Consider the following 22,506-nt stretch of genomic DNA (forward strand, 5'->3'; position numbering starts at 1 on the left):
TCTCGTCTCTCTATGTGCGTGTGCATGCTTTGGGCAGAGATGCAACCGATCTTTACCTAGATAAGCAGATGCGACGGATTTTTTTTCCCTAGCTGAGGATGCAAGTTGATTTTGCATAGCTAAAGAGATGCAGCCGAGCTCTAGCTGGCACTGTGCACAACTGATCTTACATAGATAAAGAGACGCAGCTGATCTTTACCTACATGAAGATGAGCTGGTCCCCAGCTTGAGGGATCACTGATGGCCCCTCTGTGTACGCAACCTACGACTGAACGGGAGAGCCGTGCATGTATTGCTGATGATCCAATATCCGCATCTACTTTGCTATAATTAAAAGGGGGGGGGGGGTGTTTGACAAGCCTGAAACCCAAACGCAGCCCCCCCACCTGGAGATCGTTCGGATAAGCTTTCTGCTCATGTCCCTCTCTCTAGTGCCTCCCCCCCCACCCCCCCGCCCTTCCGATTCTTCCTACGTAGAAATGTAGCTAATAATATTTAGTCTCCGGGCTAAAAATAAGCTCTGGAAAGTCAGCAGTTTGGCGGAGCAGCGCCGGTAGCAGCAGTGCTCGCAGGTAGAGAAGCTCTGGGGGTCTCCGGCTCTGCACGGAGACTGGGCATTGATCCCCCCGATCCCCCCCCCCCCCGCCCTCCCCGCGCTGCCGGGGAGGGGTGCGCTCCCGCGGAGGAGGGGTCCGCAGGGAGCCGCGCTGCCTCCGCCGCCCCGCTCCAGCCAGCGTCCGCCTCCCCGCCCGGGGGGAGGCGGGGAAGGGAAGGGGGGGGGGGGGATCCCGGCCGCCGGGAGCCACCCCCTCCAAACCCCGCCAGGGCGCGGGGGGCGGCGGGCGCTCCCTGCGGCAGAACCGGCGGAACCCCGCGGCCGGCCCCGCTGCGGCGCCGGGAACCGCCGGGGAGGGAGCGGGCGAGGGAAGGAAGGAGGGAAGGAAGGGGGGGGGGGGGGGGAAGGAGGATCCCGCGGCCCCGCCGCCCCCGCCTCCCGCCGGGCTCCCGCTCCGGCTCGCACGTAGCGCCGCCGAGGAGGGAAACCCCCCGGCAGGCGAGGAGGGAGGGGGGGGACGGAGAGCGGAGCGGGGGGGCACCGCCGGGGCCGCCCGCCGCGGAGGAGGGGGCGGCATCCCCTGCGCGCCCCGGCCGGAGCGGAGCGGGGAGCGGGCTCCCCCCCGCCGGTGTTTCCCCCCCTCAGCCCCCCGCCGCCGTTGCTACGGCGACCGCCTCCCCCCCCGGGGGGGCACCGTCCTGCGGAGATGGAGGGGGGGGGCCGGGGATGCCGCCCCTCTCCCGCCCCCTCCGTGTGTGTGTGTGTGTGTGTGTCCCCATCCCGGGGAGAGACACGTCGTCAGCAGCCCCCGGACGGTGCCGCTCGCAGCACCGGAGCCGGGCACCGGCACCGGCACCGGTACGCACAGCCAAAATGGAGGTGCTGCAGGACGGCACCGGGGGGGAGCCGGCGCGGAGCTCCCGCGAAAGTCGGTCACCTGGCGTCTCTTCTGCGTTAGTATCTATTTGGGGGGGGGGGTGTTTTTTTTATCATTAAAGAAAAACAACCGTCCTCCTTTCCTGGAGATGCGCTAACCGCGGCCTGGGGTCCCCCCACCCCCCCGTCCCCGGGCCCGGCCGCGCCGCTGGGTGGGAGCCCCGGGAAGGGACCGGGCTGGATCCCTCCGTGTATTTTTCCATTTCCACTTGGAGAACTTGCGTTTGCTGGAATGCCTGTTTGGGTGCGATGAGAGGCATTTCTCGGGAGCTCTAAGGCGAGGAGGAGGAGAAAGTAGCCCGAGAAGAGATGGGTCTCGGAAGCATCCGTCGCCGGCAGGCTGGATAAAACTCAGACGCACCTAGTTTGCAGTATCGGTTTCATGAAATTCATCATGAAACGTCCTCTGACCTTTTTTCACTTAGGAAAAAGTCAGGTGGTAGAGCTGGTATTTGAATACATCCTCTGTGATCTAGTGGTGATGAGCCCCACTAAAGCCCATCCACTTCCCAAAATAAATGGTTCCGTTACATAGGAGGTTGCCAAGGAGCTTCTAGTTATATGAATTTTCCACTCTATGGATAATTTTGTGTATCTTCCTATATTTTAATTTTACACCCATTACTTTCTTACCAGCTTTTTAAAAACGCTTGGTTCCAATATTTCCCTTTCTGCCTCTGTTGCCGTGTTTGTGTTGAATTCTAATCGTTCTCTGCAGAGACGCATGGGACGGACGGCTGCTAACAAATGACACTGGGCCATATTTGGTCACATTTGCTCACGGTGACTCATACCTTAATCTGCAAGTAGCTATATTGATTTTAGTATCTACTATTTCTCCAAGAGCTGTCACTGCTTTGGTGGTGGTTCGTCACCACCTTTCATCTCTTATGGTTATGATACTGTAAAATGTCCCATCTCCTTCTAATATCTCTTCATCCTGCAAAGTTTTGATATGGCAGTCTTTCTTGCTCCTTTTTTATAGTTTTTCCTTTTATTTTACCTGATGCCACGAGTGTTGTCCTCAGTGGTGTGGTGGCCGTGAGGTGTCCATCTCCAGCATGAGATATTTTTTTAATGCAGTATTTGACATAGGCATGGTCTCTCTCCGAGTTTTTCATTCTCAGCACCTCTCCATTTAGATAACCACTTGATTTTCAGCATCGTTCAATAATTTCCTGTTTCAAATGATCTGATAGTTCTCACTATTTGTTTTTAGTGACCACCATTCACAGGCTTGTGTGCTGGAGGATTATGTCTAGCATTTCATTAGTCTGAGGTGGCTGGATGCACACGCTTGCCTTTGTACAGCAAGTCCTTTATTTCGTTTCTTTAGCACGCCGATACTGTTGAGCTCTCAGAAATGCCCAAAGAAAATGCAGACTGGCTGCCATTTAGTAACCATACGCTGCTTCCTAAATACAGTGGCATACGATTGCCCTGCCGTGAGAAATTCTGGAAAGGTGGATGAATCCCGAGGGACAAATTTTCCTCGGAGCTGTAAGTCTTACCATGAATCACTGTAGTAAATCACCACTGAGCACTCGAAGATGTAGCTGCTAGAATTTTTTTAATCAGACACGCAAACAAAGAGAGCATCCATAAGATTTGGGGAGATCTAGTTCATTCCTCTAGCAAAAAATAGTCACGTCAAGTGCTGTAAACAGCATCTGTAAGGAACAGTACCTCTCAAAGTTGTTGAAAATCAGTAGGTTCCCTAGAGCTGGGAAAGAGACAGGTAGCACGAGGTAAAATACATATGGATAGCCACTTTCACAGCTCCCCCCCCTTTGAGCTAACATTAGACTGGGGCTAGGAAACTGGGGCTAGCAAAAAAAACAGGCTTGTCAAAGCGGTCCTTAAAATGGAGACGATGGCTTTTGGGGCATGAAGGACTTGAAAGAAAGAACTGAGAAACGCAGGACTGGTTCGGTAATCCTCATTTTCATTCGTGGTCGGCGAGTCCAGCCAGTAGTAGGGACCACAGAATATGGGCAGATGATACGTAAAAAAAAGGTAATACTCGTACGCCTGGAAGCAGGAGTTTGAAACAAGTGTGAGTATCCCATGTTTCCCTCGTGCTTGGGTTTCCAATGGTTTTTACGCCTCCTTTCTGCGTCTCTCCCACCAGATCATTAGGAATACTAAAATGCCCCGGCAGGGAAGTGTCAGGGGACGTCCCGCAGTGCCCGGGGCGCGCGATGAGCGGTTTCGCCTGCAAACCGCTCGCCAGCTTCAGTGAATCCCTACACCCACACGCCAGCAAGGTGCAGGGCAGGGCAGGGCACCGACTTCTCCCATTAACTGAAAATATCTCTGAGCCATACTCTTGCAAAATTATAGCCAGGAAAACATACCAACTGACATGGAGTTCATATAACAACTGCCCACCCATTTCATTATTTCACAAATGTGTGATTCGTGCTTGTGAGCTGTCACTGTTAACATTTCCATCTGTCTCAATATTGCTTCTATTCTTAGTTGCTATGTGATAGATGTAGGTGTATGAAAAGGATTTTTCCCCCCTCCCTGTGTCATGAAACAAAATAAATGAAAGCCACATATATGTATCCACGCACTTCATGCAGGCAGCAAGAAATACAGGCACCTTCGTGGCGCTCCCATTACTAGAAGTAGAGGTGGAGTAAGAAACACGTGCCTGTGGCCTCTCGGTGCTGCTAGAACATGCACTCAATGGGGAAAACCATAAATAAGTCAAAATCTAAACGCAAAAGAACGATATTGTTTTGATCTCCCTCTGAACATGCAGTTTGAGAGACCTATTTTCCTAATCACGTAAGTATGGGAGTAATTTTACTTATCACGTAATCCTAATTGGTCTTTTCCTGAGGCAATCTCAAAGGGAAAATAGCCGTGACACACTTCAGCGTTCAAAGGATCGGGTCCTCAGCTGTGTAGATATTTCCAAACTCGGAGCTTTCAAGATACTCATCGCTCGGACAAACAGAAAACTCTTTGCATAACATAGGCAAAAACCTGCATTTGTCAGTACCTCTATGCCAAAACTGGATTCGATGGGATACCTGTAGAAGTGAAGAGACATTTCACAACAGCCTCCAGCAAAAGCGAAATCTGGTTCCAGTCGCTTTATTCCTGTTGTCATTTGAACTTCATGGCAGAGCGCAAGCTCATAGTCCTCTGATGAAAAACGTCTTTTGAAGTCGCTAATGGATGTGACTGATTGTCACCCCTGGCGCAGCTCGATGCGCTTCCCAGGGAGGCAGGGATTAGCCGGCTCCGGTCTGTGGCGTAAGCTGGGCTGCGGGGGGTTGGCCCCGGCTCCTCCTTGGCTAGCAGAGAGCCTCGGGGCCGGGGCATTTGCCATAGAGCCAACTCTGCTGTCGGTAAGTGGTTTCCCCACGGTCCCAGGCTGTTGTATGGTCTCCCGCGGGGAATGTCAGCGGCGGGACCGTAATGGACCAAGGTCTTGCCGTAAGTGGCCAAGCGTATACTTTTCTCTTCCCCCTACCTTTTCGTGGTCTGGTCTGTCTGTCTTTTTTTTTTTTCCCTTCCCAAAAATAGCACACAAAACCCCAATTTAACAAGCATAAACCGTACACTCTGGCCTCCAATTTATTTTGACATTTGGCAAGAATGATTACGCAACATGTTCATTAAGTCGTAACATTTTCGCTACTTTCCCATTTCAGATCCTTATTGACTGTAGCACATGCGAAAATAATGAACTTATTTATTCTCCAAACGGACAGCAGACCCCAAACCTCCCAAGAAAACGCATTGCTTATGGATGCAACGTATTGCAGAGACTTTTAAAGCCCTAGGTCTCACCTGACTGTAAAAAAAAACAATGGTTCATTTCTGAAAGGGGTGAGGAGGGGTTTATCATCCACTAAAATGTTTCTAGGGTTGTGCAGCTGAGGAGGTCTCATCAGACAAGTTGTTTCCTTTTTCTTAAACAGAGCCCCTTCCTCCTGACAATCCTTTTGTGGGACTCAGGAATAATGCAGTACACAGCTATGGTAATAGATAATTAGATGGACCAGCTAAAAGCAATATGAAAGGGGGCTGGTAGCACAAGGATTACAGAAGGTGTGTGGGCATTTTGACATCCAGAAAACATTATAGATCTGGTCTCAGCTACCTCAGTCTCATGATGATAATTAAGAAATGTGGGTGTAGAAAAGCTCTTCGCATGGTTTGGTTGGATTATTGCTGCAGTTCAAAACACAATTGGCACAGACACCCACATTGGACATGATTGCCCTTTGATGAGGCAGATACTGACTTTTTAAAGCTGACATAGTTAAAATTATGTCTAAAGTTTATGGGGCCACAAGCTTCTGACTAGACTCCATTATTATAACAAATGGTAAAATACAAGCTGAAGCACTTTTAAAAAAAAAAAAAAAAAGTTGAGGCGTGTTGAGGAGGAAGGGACCCTGGCAATGGGAAGGCTTCAGGATTAACCCTTCTCTCATCTGTTTGGCAAGAGTCGAAGAACATAGGGAGTGTCCAGGGGGTTTGCTTTGTATGCGTGGTCATACATCCTCTTTAAAGACAAACTGGAGGGAAGGCCAGCGGGGCTGGTTCTTTGTCTGGTTCCGTTAATAACCCACCGAGTGTAAAGTCTAGTTCCTATACAGTTTGTGTGTTGTATGGCAGATCTTTCCAGTTCCTTTTACCTCCATTTGTTCGTAAACAATACAGAGATGTTACCAAACTCCCTTCTGAGCATTGAATAAGGTGAAAAATACCATAAATTTAAGGAAAGAAAAAAAAAATGCTCAAGCTTCTTTCTAAGTAGAATTTTTTTTTAAGAAACACTTGTGAACGGTAAGAGAACGATGGAGGCTGCTTAGATCAGGACTGCTTGCGCCTCAGATAAGACATAACAATACAGCTTAACATACTCACTCTTGCAGCATGTTATTCTAATATTAGAGACACTAAACCTGTACAGCTATGGAAATGCCAAAGTATTGACTTCAGCCCTGATCCTGCATTCAGGTTTCTTTATTCTTTTTCACGTTTCACTCCTTAAAACAATAGCAATGAAAGAAGGTTGTATGGTGGCCCACTGGTCGTTCTGTATCTATCATTTAGCTCCCATTCAGACTTTCCTTGAGGAACCAGAGAAGGCCACACATTGACAAGGTAGACAGAGTTGCGAAAATATTTGACATTTCAAAATTATCTTTTTTTCCAATATTTTCAGCACAAACTCAGTTCTGTATTGTTTTACAGTGTTCAGAGAGGCTTTCAGCGTTTCCCTCTAAACCTATCATCAAAAATCTGACAGTGACATTTGATAAAATATTCAGATTCAAAATAAAATATGTCATTAAAAGACAATGGATTTCAGGGAAACAGGTGGTTACCAAAAGAAAAAAAAAAAAAAAAGGCAGCTGATTTCTGACAGCAAATACCTTTTGAAACCTGACCAACTCTACTGAGAATAGGATGCAGTGAGAGTCATGAGCAGGGGTCAAGAGACTGGAGCTGCTTAGGTGGTTAGTTGGCTCTGTCAAATACATGTTCATTCACATCTGCCAAAAGTTTATAAAACCATCTGAGAGGGTATTTGGCTGAATTTCGTAAACAGATATCTGATAAAATAGTATCGGCCAGGAAAACAAAAAGCCCTAGCAGTTTTTAAGTGAGGCTAAATTCTGGGTTTGGAATTTTCCAGTGGATGACGATACATCTCAAATGTCCTTTGCTTCCGTACATGGCGCTTGCTGTAGCCTGAAGTGTGATACCCCTTATTCTATTGCTGAAAATTTATTGCGTCAGAGAAAAAAAAAAAGAAGAATGTATCTATTGGTTATAGAAAGAGTCATCCACACAAGGAGTGAATCTCACAGTATTTCCCATATGCATCTCTTTTCATGTCCCAAATTTGGTTTATTGACTAAGTTATTGTAAGTCCTTATACCACACTCATCATGGTATTTGAACACCTTTCTAAGCGACATGACTAATATCTGTCACATGTTTTGTTCTCATCCTCTTCTGAGGGAACAAGTACTTCGGTCTAGGGTTTTTCCTTAGTTTTTTTTATTGTGAATAAGTCTTTCACAAAGGCCTTGGTGGTGCAAGAGGTAAGAGCTTCATCATAGATTCACCTGATTCTTCTCTTTCTCCCTGGTATTCACCCCTACATCAGGAGTCAGTCACTCTATCCACCAGCTATTCCCCAGGCAGATCTGATTCTCGTGCTTTTTCCGCCCACCACCTGCTGGTTTCCTCTTCCCAAATCCTTCACCTAGACTCAGTCATCAGCTGCCCAACCATGGTCATAGCCCAGGATACCCACTGCTTTTCTTACCTCTTTTTTTGAGCTCTTTCAAAGATCCGAACATCTCTTGACTTCAGAGGGGCTTTTAATCCCCAGTCTACCGCCTTTGGCACCAAATAGTTATTTTTATCGTCTACTTTCCCATCAAAGATTTCCTGCAGCATTCCCTAAAGAAAATTCTGCTGGCTCCCAAATTTTAAGGAACCCAAAATATCTGACAAGAAGGCTACGCTCTTTTTAAGGCAAAGCTAGAAAGTTAATTTGAAATGGCCAGAATTGCATATTCATTTATCCATAGGGGTTTCCCAGACAAAGAGAAAGGAGGAAATTCAGACTAGTGTGAGGCATACACTTCAGGCCAGGGGGAAAGCCAAAGATGATGGACTTTTCAAAATTGTTTTCTTTTGGGTCCGTCCCGTCCCCTGGCAAGTCAGCCCATCCAAGAGCAATAGGGCAAGACCAAGGCAATGTACTGACTCGCCTCCTTGACCACCAGAGGCCATTTCACCAGCTGCTGCTTGTGTGTGACAGCTGCCTGGGGCTCTGATTAGCAGCAGAAGTTCCCAGCTCGCCTCTGCCAGGGCTGTAAACACGATGATGATGATGTGCGTTATGCCAGTTCCCTCTCAGAAACTGAGAGTCGGGCAGACTTCAGCGCGTGCTCCCCCAGGACATGCTGGGGATGATGCAGCCACGGAGCCGAGTCTCGTTTGGATCAGTTTGTCTTTTTAATCTCTCTCCGTTTGGATTTCCAATACGACTTGCAGGCTGGGTTAAGCCCTGAGACCCCGCGCATAGGATCAGCCCTCCCCACGAATCTCACGGAGGTAATTGCGGGTGGACATTAATACCTCCCTGCATAGCAATAGCCTCCCGCTCGCCTTCGCTGCAGACCTGTAAGTGGCAGTGAGCCACACGCTGTTCCCGCAGGCGGAGAAATGGAGATAAGAGGATGGGGGACTGTGCAAGAAGGTGGTTTGGAGGGCGCAGAGCCCCTGAGACGAGCAACTATGGAGAAGGGGTGGGGAGGACACGGAGAGCCCCTGAAAGAGGAGGTGGACTGTGGGATGTGAGGGAAGGAGCCCCATGGAGGGGGTCTCCGGGGGGAAGAAATGAGGCAGGTGCCTGGCGTGCTCCGGGTGCTCAGCCTGAACACTTGGCATCGCTGCGAGTTTTGTCAACCTCTTCTCAAGGCTTGTCCAACCCCACCTTTGACTCCTCCTAGAAAAAGGCAGCGTAGTCTCTCAGACCCAGGCGCTCAGAGACTTTGGGCCAGGACACAGCACCACCGCTGTGGTGGGATCAAGCTGTGGCCACGAGCCCTCCCTGCGCCCCCCAGTACCGCTCCCGCAGCGGCGCAGCGGCAGTCCAGTTGTACCCTCGGAGAGGAGGCACCTGGGCTGTGACCGAGTTAATTTTCCTTTATGCATTCTGGTAGGCACTGTCACTGCTCGGCAAGGCGGAGACTAGACGGAGATATGGTAACAGAGACAGGCAAGTGACAGGGAAGGAAAATTACAGGGTTGTATGGTTCAAGCATGTACAGGAGGGATGTGCTTTAGGTACCTGAGAATACTCCCAAACCCCGACTTATTATACCAATACAAGGAAATGCGATGGAAGGCTGTTAGCGTTTATCTGAAGACTCTACCAGGTTATTTATAAAGATCCGTTTTAACATACCTCTCTCTTTGGGAAATGAGGAGAGAGAGAAAGCTCTGGACCAGAAAGCAGCCTGGATCAGGAGCCTACGATGCACTTACACAGGCACTTTAAACCAGCATAAATGCCCATCCCCGTTCCTGCTGGGTTAGCCCTGGCCGGGAGCAGGTCCCTGGGCTAACCGGTTGTGTGGCCGGAGCGTGGCCCTGCGGGGCTCCCGGGGACCACCGTGGACCTCCCTGCCAGCGAGGAGGAGTGGATGCACCCGGAGATGATGGGTAGCACTGGAGCCTCGGCAGGCCCAGGCTGGTCCACACTGGCGGAGCAGCGCTCGGATGGAAAAGAAATAGCGATGCATCTTGCCCAGTATGGGGGAACACGGGATGAAAGGTCCATCTTCCCGGCAAGTCGGCTTAGCAATCCCTTGGTCGTCTGCGAGCGTGTCCTGCCTGGCTCTATCCAAAACCTCGATGGGAGAAGCTGTCCGCCGCCTTCTGAGTCCACGCTTTTTGTGGGATGTTAGTAAAGGTCAATGGTTAGCTAAAAATCAATCGGCTAAATTCAGATGGAGGTCTAGGACCAGTTTGTCAAACAGACAGCGAGAATGTGTTTTTCGTACGCTTGTCTTTCGTTTGCGTTAGTATTTGGGCTCAGCCTTTTTTCCTGAGTCTCTCTAAGCCCATCAGTATGTGGAATTAAAGGAACGTTCATTTACTGCGAGGGTGAGGGCCTGACAAAAGCACAGCAAACCCAAACTGCGAAATAAACTATGTAATCAGTTACGCTTTCCCAGCTCTGGTAACTGGTGCAATTTTCTGGCAGTTAACAGGGTCTAAATTAAGAAACTAATCAGAAATAAGCCTGTAAATTATACTGGTTCTTATTTACTTTCTTTTATCTTGATACAACATCTTAAAAGAATATTTTTAACAGATCTTTTAAACATTTGTAGTAAGAGGCAATAGACAAAATGTCACAATTTCCATATGAAGGAGTTTCTTTCAGTGCAATTCCTATCTAAAAAGCCATTTTACCCTAATATGGTCGCAGAGTCTAAGTAACATATTCTGTCGCAATGACTTTTGCATCAAAACAATTTTTCTGTTTCATATCCAAGAAGAAATGTTGAATATTTAAATTCCATATCCTTTTTGATCTTAATTCCCATCACAGAAGAGCTCTTTAGGCCTCATCAGTGTGCTCTAGGTGCAATATCAGAGTATATTTTTCATATTATGGGATCTAACCCAAATTAAGAAACCAAAGGGGAAGAAGCTATACATGCCTGGAAGGGAAAGGGATTCTGCTCAGAGCACGTAGCAGGGTAAAGCATCAAACAGAAACGTAACGGAAGTGTAAAATAAGGGTTTAAATGCCTTGCTGCAGAGTCCTCACTGAAAATCTAGCAGTCAGCTCTCTTCTGATTTAAATACTGTGCATTCCTGTTGACTTCAGTGGTGTTTATATTCAAATAAGTAAAGGCACTATAGGGCCATATAGTACAACTGTGAGTTGCAATAAATTATAGCAGATTAAACAGGCTAACTAATGAAATACAAAGAGGTGTTTAATGCCACCGCTCCCTTGTAAGCATTTATGTTTCAGCTGTATAAACTGTACGAAAAATAAACAGTGTCCAGAAATTAAATGTAGATAATGTTGTTTACGAATTTATACTCCGATGGCACGAGTCCTGAACCACCGAGAAAAGGCCCCACTAAATGTCTCGCCAAAGCCAGAGGTGGATTTTACTTGAGTAGTCTTTGAGTCTCGTCCAACCCTAAAAATAGAGGGGCTTTGGGCATGTCGAGTGCGTGATTGCTTTCCTCCTGCTTCAGGTCCTGGTCACGTGGGGTTTGTGGTGGTGGCCGTGTCCCCGGTGCTGGATGCTCCTGCCCCACCACCACCCCTCAGGAGCCACCCCGTCCTTGTGCAGGCTGGGACAGAGAAATCGATACGTCTTCCCATTTGAGAAATGGTGTAGAACTTGAGGAAAGTTATTTTAAAATACCTTAAAATTTGTATTGATTTTCTGAATCAATATTTCAGGATTTTTGAATTCCAGAGTAGCCATACATCCACCCTGTGTTTCATTCCCATCTCTCTGCATCTAAAAATGATAGTCCAAGCACATCACGTGCTGCAGAGAGAGAACCGGCTGCGCATCCAATTACTCCCGTAGTGTACATGCGAGGAGGAAAATAATATTTTAATAGGAGTGCCACAAATACAACTATACCGGTACTAATTGCTATTTAAAGCAATTCTGCAATGCAAGTCAATTAAATCATTTCATCTGGTGAATGCAGAGAAATAAAGGCCCCTGTGCAAATTCTGCACCCTAGGGCTGGGCTGGGTGTTACGGTGAAAGGAAAGAGGGAGCGGGGACGGTACCCTCTTTGTTGGCATCTTTTGCTGTGCATTAACGTGCCCCGAGGAATGGGCAAGCACATAACCTGATGGTGGCCCAAATCTGGACTCTCGACGGGCGCTCCTGCACCATGGATAAACAGACCGTCCCTTTTATCTGGACAAGTGAAAACTGCTGGACTGACGCCTGGCCGCCTGTTCATCTCCGAAGTGGAATGTAGTAACGTTTATACACAACATGGTTCCAGTCATTAAATTAGTGAAAGATTAACAATCCCAGGTGTTCAATAAACAGAAAAGACAGCGAACAAATGAAAAGTGTTAGTCAAGGGAAATTTTGGCTTTAGTGCGACTAATCCAGTACTTGTTTCTTGAGCCACAAGTCACAGTAACTGGAAGAGGAGAACATAACGTGGCCTGGGTTTCATTTTGGGGACTCTCTTTAGTTTTTATTGCTGCACTGATGATTTTAGTTTGTAGTTAACAAAAATATCCACTGTTCCTCAGCTGCTTCTCTCTCTAACGCTTTAGGTGGTTAACATGAAAAATGTTTTGAACTCTAGAGTTGCTTCTTTGGTAAAACAGCTCAATACCCTATTTAAAAAAAAAATCTTGAATTAATCTTTAAACACATCAGCTCGTTAAAAGTATTGATGCGGCTGCGCTTTAAAGAAGGACACAGCCAAAGCACCTTAACCTTTTTGGGAAGACGAAGACTGCTATCTAAGCGCAGCGTAAAAATGCCTTAATATGAAAGTAGCACAGGGCAGGAGAGCTAGAAGAACTATTTAATGTTTACGCATGCTTTTCATTCCCAAGGATCTCCACGAACCCGAGGAGGATCCCTCCTGCCAGCTCCGGGCCGGAGCGGGGCCCCATGGGTGGTGGGCACCCCAGCACAGCTACCGGCCCCTGGCGCCGAACGCCATCCTCCATCTCCCCTCCCTGACTGTTTGCTTTAGATCTCTTATCGCCCATCACCCTCCAGGCAGTATCACTGAGCTGCTGCACCTGGCGAACGGAGTGCTTGAGCTTGATGTCAGAGGAGATTTTAGTTGCTTAAATAGAAATAAACTACAAAGGAGCGCTCGCAGGGCTGCAAACCAGAGTTTGGGGGGCTTGCTTATTTTTAGGACATAACCAAAATAAGCTCTCCACAGCTATGCGCTGAGGAGCGTTTGGTAGGGCATGGACCTACTCTGACAAGATGCCTGGCTAAGTTTATTAAACCCCTGGAACCTGATCCCTTTAAATATTAAAAATAATCCACTGTATTGTGTCTAATTGAAACCCACTGAATACTTAGAGGAAAGGAGAGATGAGTCAATCCCAACACCTTTCACCCACAAGTGCACCAACAGTTTTCTGATCTTCTTTAATCATAGAGCTCCAATGGCTGGATTCGTCACAGGAGTGCATCTCCAGCCATCTAATCTTTCCGCACTCGGCTCGGGTTTCCCCCATCCCAAGGAATCACACACAGCCTCTTTGGGGGAGAGGGGATTTTCTTTTCCCTTCCCACGTCTGTGGCTCACTCAGAGCCTGCTTTTTTTGTTGTTGTTTCATGCCCTGTTTTCTGTCCGCTGCGACGGAGCCGTGGCTGGGCTGTTAGCGGGGAGGTCAGGGGCGAGCGGGGAAGGGCTCGGGCACCGTACGCCAGACACCCGGTACACTGGATACTCTCAGGCACAACCCAGATACCTTGCTCTTTGCTCAGGCGCCGGGTGTTTAATGCCTCCAAAACAACAGCAGTAAGGCAGAGACACTCAGGAGATGAATTCCCAGTTTTAGTGAGTGTCAAAGCATCAGCGAATGATAAACCCAACTTTTAATTTTGCTGCTGGGTTGGGTTCATTCTCTCCTTTTGTTTTTCTGGTTCTCGCCTTCTCGGCCATGCCACCGTCCTCGATAGCCGCCCTCCGCCCCGCAGCACGGGGCCAGCCTGGCACGGCTCCGCACCGGCCGCGGGGCCGAGCGGTCAGGACGAAAGGTGAATTATCCTCCCGGCTACCCCCAGCCCTTCTGCAAGGGGAAGAGGGATTTCGCGTCTGGTGTAGGAGTCCCACTGTCCAAGCAGCGTGTGGAGTTCATGCAAAACCCCAAACGAGAAGCCTAGAGATTTGGATGGGGAGGAGTGTGTGTGTGTGTGTGTGTTCATCACTCGATGTATGTGGTAATTGTCACGTATGACTCATATTCCATTTCTATGACAGTTGATGCCAGCAGAGACTACTACACGAGCGGTGGCAAGGAACAAACACAGAAGGGGCGTGCTCGCCAAACAAGTATGTTCATGAGCAGCTTAATAAATTTATATATAATAGACACCTGCATTTCCTTGTTTGCAAAAGACTAATCTGCACCTACCACAGAGCTCTGTTATAGAAGCAGTTTCATGCACATAAATTGTGCTGAAATCCCTGACTAGAAGGCATGGGACAAGATCCAGGGTACAGATCCCCCCATGTGATGGAAAGCTGGCATACCTCTAGCAGACATGAGAAGAGACCAATTATTTTAATTGTTTGTTGGAGTTTTAAATTCACTTTTGCTGTAGCTGCAGGGTGACGATTCTGAGCTATTAGGTGATATTTTCTTCAGCAAAAATGTTGTGGTTTCGGCGCCTGTGACTGAAAGGGTAGGTTTCACCGCTTTATCCTGTACACATGCAGCCTACAAACTGTGTCTAATGAAAGATCTTTGGGTTTGTATTCCCGTCTTTGCTGTTTCACATAATACTTTCCCTGCTAAAATGAGGCCGAAAGGCCTCTCGGCAGACGTTGTTCACTGAAGGCGAAATTACGCTCGATATTAAGAGCAAGTACCCTGTGCTATTTAAGGCACAGGGTATATTCTGGCCACCCAGCAAGCTACTTGCAGACCAGAACCACAGCAACTCTTTGCGGGCTGGACGCAAGGTAAACCTCGAGGCTGTGAGATGCCAGTGCCGCCGACCCCGGGGCATTAACACGCAACGCAGACGCCCAGGAGAGGCCGTGGCAAGGGGTGGGCTGGGGAAGCGCTCGCCACCCCCCTTCTCTCTTCAGCTCGCTCGGTCACAGCCTGGCCGATTACCAAGATTATACATAGTTGAGTAGAATTTGGGTTCGGTCCTCGAAGATGCTGAGGGTTTTCTAGTCCCGCTGATGTTAGTGCGGAGCATGTGTGGCTCCGCTGTGTGTGCTGCGATCGCTGAATCATCAGAGAGTGGCGTCACAGCCCAGTCATTCATATTCTTACAAAGGCAACGTGCCTGCAACCTCCAAGTGTGTTTATAATCCATCGCAATCTTTAGCGTTACTTGAGTTGGAAAAGTTTACTTCCATGAACTTTGCAGCCCTTTAACGTGAAAAAATAGCAAAGATAGGTAACTAGGAAACATGAATAAACATAATTAAACATAAAATGCTTGTAGTGATATAAGAACTGACCTCAGCCAATTAAAATTATTAACAGAAAAAATACTCCAGTGTCAAAACCCAAGTACATCAACAGCATTCTCATTTCTGTAATCAGGATTAGTTTATATTTCCTGACAACCGAGCGAGAGGCGGTCCAAACTGTGGGTTCTTGACCTTTTTCTCATTCAAAAACAGGTCGAGATACTACGTGAATAAAATGGGGAGTGTAAAGACACATTTGTGGGGGGAGACTGAATCGCCAGTTATGTATTGACTAACTATGGACCTTTTAAGAATGTTACTCTTTTCAAATATTGACTTTTTTTATTGCTTCTCTTACAATTGCAATGGGGGAATTTAAGAGCCCCACAAACTACTTTATCATATAATTAGTTTATCAGTAAATTTGGACCTCGTATATCAATCACTATAATGCATAACCTCCACTGAGACAGAAACCAGATGTGCATGCTTCTGCTTTCTTCTTTATAGTATCTACAGCATCATTAGTGCCCATGCTACAGTTTAAATTGAATTCAGCAAAAAGCAATGGTCTTACCCCCCTGCAAGCAATCTGATATTGCTGCAGGGATAAATCAACATTATGTTGATTGACAATTCGTACTCTTTCTTACTCCTTCCCTGTTGCTGTACGGAAAAGGGTGAAGTGTGATTTGTGTATGGAAAAAAGAATTTTAACTAGCTAAGTATAGGAACAAGATACTCGCTTTCAAGGTAAATGCGGTGAGGTGGGCATGCCGCGACAATGACACCGAGAGGCTCGATACGCTGAGTTAACCAAACCGAAACCACCAGAAACGGGCCTGCCTGCCCATTTCTTCCCCATGCAGCCTGCGGCGTAGCTTCCCTTTTGAGTGCCACTCAGTTCCGATGCCTGTACAACCCAAACGGGGAAAACATCGCCGCACCTGAGAGAGGCTGGGAGATGTCCTTCTTCAGACACGACAAGAGGGAACTCTTTCTGGGGCCACCTGGGAATCTACAGGAAACATCAGGATGTCTGATCACTGCATCCTACGTATCCCACAAATTTCGAAGGCGAGGGTTTCTGTATGCCTCCAAGCTTACAGTGTGTCTTGCGGACAAAGGAGTGGAGCTCTGACCAAGGCACTGTCTCCATGTGATGACTATCGGTTGCTTCACAAACTAATACCTTGTGGGCCCAATCTTTTGAGGCTCATTCATACAAAATTCTCCTTGAAGTCAGGGTCTGACTGAAAAATATGGAGCCCAGCTTGTGTGTGCATTAAAAATCCAAACAGATCATTATTTACACTACTTTTTCATTTTCCCAGTAATCAAGCACTGGTCGTAATAATCCCCAAAGGGCTGATTATACTGGCAAGATACAGCAGCTCTCTGACCACGCCTCTTCCCAAGGAAAAGCTCTACACCGGGGCAAAAGCAGCGTGTTTGCAGCAGAGCAAAATGGGAATTTCAGCACAGGGTTGCCTGGAATTGATGGTTCTCATGTTCTTAGCAGAGCTGAGCTGAAAGCGCGTACCACAGAGTGAGGACTTGTCAGGCGGTCCGTAACACGCTTCCTTTCCAAAATTAAAAAACTTGTTCCGATTGCAAGCAGACTTTTTCAGAGTATGTGCCTTCTCCTTCGCTCCTGAGAGCAAGCCTGCAGATGCTTCAGTGTCTCTAAAGCATGATACACGCTGCTGCTCATCTGCATGTTTAGTGTACCGGGAGAAGAGTCCTTCCTCCAGGAATAACATGTGTGTAATGTATTACATTACAGCTAATTAAAGTAGCCTCTGCTGCTGCTGTTAATCTTGACTGGTAGATCATCCAAATATTTGCAGGCATCGTCTTATGAACACAGAATATTAAAACTACGCTGTCTTACCGCTGTGCAAAAACGGCTGCTGGAAACAGGGTGCCCTGGTGAAATGGGGCACCCACACTAATCCAGTCACACCTGGAAAGCCGAATGGCATCACGGAGAGAAGTCCAAAACAGTAGAATAAAATGCATACGTTAGCAAGTTCCAGTTACGATCCCCGTGTTTGAAATCGCACTCAAACATCCACCCGGCGGTGTCGCTGAGAGATAGAAGGTTATACCGGTATATTGGAGTGGGAAAAGAAATGGCTGAGGTATTCCTAATGGCAGAATTCGAGTATTACAGAAATAGCCGAGCAGGAGTTGGGCTAAAGAGCTACCTTTATTAGCGACTATCTATCAGACAGCAAGAGCTGGGCGTAATTCCTCAGGCCCAGGCTGTTAGCGAGGACTTTGAAAAACCATCTTCTTTTCTTGTAAATTGAGTAGATTTGGACTGGAAATCACTGGGACAAAAGAGATGGAACCGTCTTCACAGCTCAGCGACGCTTTTAGTTCAAACACGCGAAACCAAACACCCAAGTGCAAGAAGGATGGTAATGTGGTACTTGAACATGATTTTTAAAGAAGTTCTTAAAGCTGCAAAGGATATTAACCACCAGGCTTGTTTCCCTTAATATATATTAAAAGCCATTTTATATGGAAGGCCTTAGGTGTACTCAAATTTCAAACGCCTGGGATATTTTATTACTTTACTGATCTAATAAATGCAGGTGTTTCATAGCAAAAGCACACAGGCAGTCAGACTGTCTGAAGGCAGCAATGAGTTGCACACATTTCTCCTAGTATAAAAATAGATGGCCACGAGCGCACCGAAGCGGATGGGCCTTTGGCGTTACTTGCGATTAGGCGGCAGTCAGGCTTTAAGGTGCGGAAAGATAACTTGTTTTAACCGATTCATAAAAGAGATGGGGCATCTTCTTCTGAAAATCGCCCGCCCCCCAGTTTTACCAGCGAGGGGACAGGGGACGTGAGGCCACGGCGGCCCGTGCCAGGCCGGGGCCGAAGCGGGCGCCTCTGCCACGGCCGGCTCTCGCCGTGGGACGTGGCACAAGGCGGGTGCCGCGTCCCGCCGGCACACGCGTGCGCTCCCGCTCCCCGCGGCCAGCCCGGCCGGGGAGCACGCCATCTCTCTGTCTTTACCAAGATCAAATGGAGCTACTCAATCAGGGGGTGCCATTATTGCCTCCACCATGCAATTTCCACTATCAATAATTTACTCCATCTGCTGCGCAGGCAGAAGGGGGAAACGGCAAGACAGATTTTTGACAGCGGGGACGGAGAACCACCCCGCGGGCAGCGGGGCAGAGCCGAGCCGGGCGGGTTTGGTTTTTTTTTTCGCCCGGGATCCCGCGGGCACCGCGGCCGCCCCTGGCTTCGCCGGCGGGCGCTGGCGCGACGGGCGGCTCCGGCTGTCGGTGCCGGTGCCGGTGCCGGTCCCCCGCGGTGCCGGTCCCCGGCCGGGCAGAGCCGCCTCCGGGCCGCCCGGCTTGAGCTTGAGCGCCCGCGCCCGCTGCGCGCCTGCAGAAAGTCACCGGTGTAACGTTACCTGGGGCGCTCATTAATAAGCAATGCCTGTTATTATCTTGATTGCATTCTTAATAGGCAAACTACGGAGAGGTCAGCGCGGGAGCGATATTTAAATGGATCGGGCTTGCTTAATACCCGCCAGAGTAAACCAATATCCCGCGGCGGGCGGGCGGGCGGACCGACCGACACCCCCCCCCCCCCCCTCCGCCTCCCGCTGCCGGCCCGGCCCGGCCCCTCCGCGCCCTGCCCGCCGCTCGGGGGGCGCCGGGGGAGCGGGGGCCGGGCCGGGCGGGCGGGGCCGGGGAGGCGGCGCGGAGGCTTTAAGCGGGGCAGCGCGGTTGCCTGCGGCCGCCGCAGCCGCTGGCCGGAGGCGCCCGGGCTGGGGGGCGAAGGCGCTCCGCGGGGAGGCGGCGGCGGCCGGGGCCGGGCCGGGAGGCTCCGGTTGGGCGGCGGGGGTGGAGGATCCGTCTCCGCTGCCCTCCCGCCCCTCATAAAGCTTTGATGAGACACTTGAGCCGCCGCCTGTGTTGCCGGGGCGGCGGGTAGGCGGCCGGTGGGACTGGGCGCCCGGGAGAGGATGTGACTTCCCGGAGGGGGACCCGGACAGGCTTTGTGTGGACGACGAGGTACGCGGCGCCCCGCCGGGGGAAACTCGAGGGGCCGGGGGCGGGCGGCTGCGGGCCGCCGAGAGGCGTCCGGGGAGCGGGAAGGGCGGCGGCGGCGAGGGAGGGGAGGGGAGGGGAGGGCCGGGGCTAGCCCCGCGCCCCCTTTGTTCCCGCACCTGTCGGTCCGGCCGGCGCCCGGCGGGGCGGGCGGCCCGGCGGGGGCTTCTGTCGGAGGTCAGCGGCGCTCCGCCGTCGGCGTGAGGGGGGGAGCGCGGGGCCGGGCGGCCGCTGGGCGCCGGCGGCGCTTCACCCGACGGCGGCGGGGGCGGGGGCGGGGGCGAGGCGGGGCCGGGCGCGCGGCGCGCTGCCCGCGTGGCGGCGCCCTGCGCGGGGCGCGGCGGGCGGCCCGTTGGGCGGCGGGCGGCGCCCCCTGGCGGCGGGCGCGCGGCGGGGCGGAGGCCCCGGCCCTCTCCCCCTCAGCGGCGGCGGCCGCCCGGTGGGTCCGGGCGGCGGGGAGGGACGGGGCCGGGCGCCGCCCCGGCGCTGAGGGAGAGGTGCCGTCAGGGAGGGGAGCCGTGCACTTGTTGAAGCTCAGCCGTCGCTGGAATGTGAAGCACGCCGGGCACCCTCACCGGGATTCCGGTGCCATGGCGGGAGAGGGGCGGGGGGGGGGGGGGGGTTGTCCTCCGCCTCTGCCGCCTTCCCGCCGGGCCTGGGGAGCCCGCCGTGTGCGGGGCGGGGGGGGGGGGGGAGCTGGGCGGCTGGGGCGGCCCTCGGCGGGGTGTCCGCGCTGGCCGGTGCGCGGGGAGGAGGAGAGGGGAGCGGTGGGGTCCTGCCCGCGGGGTTTGGCTTCGCGTTGGTGTGGGGGAACGCTCATCCCCCGGCCAGAAGGGAATTGGCCTTGGACGGGAAATGCGGCTGGCAAAGGTTTAACTTACGCTTTGGGAGGCTTGCGCTCTCCCGCTGTTTTGTTTTGGGGTTGGTTTGGGTTTTTTTTTTTTTCTTTTATAGGATTAAAAGCATAAGGTGTTCCAACTGTGGGCCACGCTTGCTTTGCTTGTTTATTTTTAAGAGGTGCTGTTGGTGTCTTGGTTTGTACATTAGGGTTAAAATGCCTACTTTTCCTTTCGGTTTATTGTAGTTTGCCGTTCTGAGGTTATGGCTATTTCGAGATCGATAGTCATTACTTATTTATGTTTCTAGTAACACAGTTCTAATGAATGCAAAGAATCTATCCTGGCGATACATTTTTCTTCAGCAAGGATTTCTGTAATCTTTAATTCATGGTGTGATAAGTACATAAAATGAATTTCCTTGGTCATCTGTAGATACGAGCAAAGGGCCGGGCAACGAGCCGCCTGCTCGCGGGCAGGACCAGCCTTCATGTCGCTAAGTTTGGGTGGCTGTCGGGTAGCAGAAGCGAGGGGTTTTCGCTCTGTTTGCGCGTGGTCGGCTGTCCCAAGCGAGAAGGTCGTCGCATCGTCCTGCTCGTTTGTGTCGGGTAGCGCTTTGGTGCAAATCGATGGCTCTGCTTGCAGAGCAGGAGCGCTGCCTGCGACCGCTTGGGTGAAAACTTGACCCCAGCCATGGCCCAGAGTTAGTCTGGGTGGGGAAGAACGTAAGCAGAGGGGACACTCTTGGCTCTCTCTGGGCTGCGAATCCCGTGGTTTGGCATGCGAGAGGAGGTAGCAGCTGTCAGGGGGATGCTACCGGCAGCGGCAGGGCACTGGCTGTGTAAACAAACCCGGGGCGAGGGAAAGGGAGAAGGCAAACCGTGACGTTCTCCTGCCTGCTCTGGGAGCAGCGGGACAGAGTGCCGTCCCTCACCTGGGAGTCAGGGCAAAGCAATGGCTCCCCGTCAACTCTAAAATACCTTGAAGGAGCTGGTAGATGTTTCAGCTATTTACTTAACGCGACGAGGTACAGGAGCCTTTCTGCAGGGCTCTGTAACTCACAACAATTTTCTGCTGTAGTACTACCACTTAACGTTCAGCTTCACTGAACCTCGGCTGGGAAAACCCATTTGTAAGTAGCGTGCCTTCTGTTCACGTTGCCAGTGCACTCTGCTTTCTGGAGCTGCAGGGTAGATCCTGTCGTTACATGGCTGTGAAATCAGGGTAAACCGGGTCAGAAGGATCAAGAACACTTTATCTGAATAATCCAGATATAACAGTGGAGGAAAATGGGAAAGTACTTTTATCTTGGTGGGAGTAAGGCTAAACTGAAAAAAGTTTAATTTCAAGCAGCGTGCTTTTAAACACGAAGGCATTATGTTGTAGTGTAGTGCTATGGGAGTACTACAATATGCTGAAATACTACGAAACGTAGTGCACAGATGCAAAGGATTTTAAAGACTCATTAAAATGTGAACGAATATAGTGGAAGATAAGGATCTGTGTTTTTGCTTAAAAGCTCTGCATATAGTGACAGTGCTGAGCTGAAAGTAGCTGCAGCTAAAAGTCCTTGCAGTACCCGTAGCACTTTGTGCAACTCTTACTCTGCTGTTACAGTGAGGAAAACACATGAAGCTGCGTGTTTAGCTCGGACAGGAGTTCTCTGCCAGGGTGCAGGTATAAAAGCAGGTCACAAGAAACTTGCGAGTAGGAGACCCTCTCATCCTTTCTATGGGTAAGCCTGCGTGAAGATGAGAAACAATCCACTCTACTGAGCGAATTGTGTGATAGGTGTGATCCTATTAAAAAAAAAAAAAAAAAGTATTTCCCGTATTCTGCCTTTGTGGCTTGTATAAAAGGCTGAAATGTGGTTGTAAGAATGTGCCCTGTGCCTACACTAGAAACGTCATGTTAGGCATTGTGTGAATTGGTGGAGGCTCCACTAGAAGAGTATATATGCTTTTAATAGGTTAATTGCGAACTTGTCTTGACCTGTTTTCAAGCATATGTTGTGAGCGCTTGGTTCCTCCTAAATAGCTAAAACGCTGCTTAATTAGGAAACACTCAATCATTTCTTAGATCAGTTCATACACTGGCATTCTTGGTAATGCTTAGCTGTGAACATCCTTTAAAAGGAAGCTTTTAAAAGCGCTGAAGCTAAGCTATTTTTGTGTGTTGCTGAAATGAAGCGGTAACTCAATAACCTACTGTCTTCAGTTCCAGCTAAGAAGGTGCTATGCGTAACAACTCTTTTGTTCCCTGCGGTACGCCATTAGGAAGCAGTACAGGTGCGTACCGAGCAAACTGCCTGATGTATGAGCCGGGATGGGGCTACTAGGCTGTGCCCACTTGTCAGCTCACAAATCGTACTGTTTCCCTTCCTTATCCATACCCGTTATTC

At 50.0% G+C, this 22,506-nt stretch overlaps 1 protein-coding gene across 4 annotated transcripts in view; it reads left to right on the forward strand.

Moving 5' to 3' along the window:
• Positions 1-22,506, forward strand: part of BDNF (brain derived neurotrophic factor) — a 40,087-nt gene that overhangs the window by 1,447 nt on the left and 16,134 nt on the right. Inside the window, exon 1 of one of the 4 annotated variants that reach the window (XM_052811639.1) lies at positions 18,984-19,233. The exons of 2 other annotated variants lie outside the window; for them this stretch is intronic. The gene's annotated coding sequence lies outside the window, so the exon portion shown is untranslated. Of the gene's footprint in view, positions 1-18,983; positions 19,234-19,753; positions 19,855-22,506 lie in introns of those variants that run through there. One more of the 4 variants, XM_052811644.1, reaches the window with a different exon arrangement.

Source organism: Harpia harpyja, chromosome 16, assembly GCF_026419915.1.
Source record: "Harpia harpyja isolate bHarHar1 chromosome 16, bHarHar1 primary haplotype, whole genome shotgun sequence".
Classification (NCBI taxonomy): Eukaryota; Metazoa; Chordata; class Aves; order Accipitriformes; family Accipitridae; genus Harpia; species Harpia harpyja.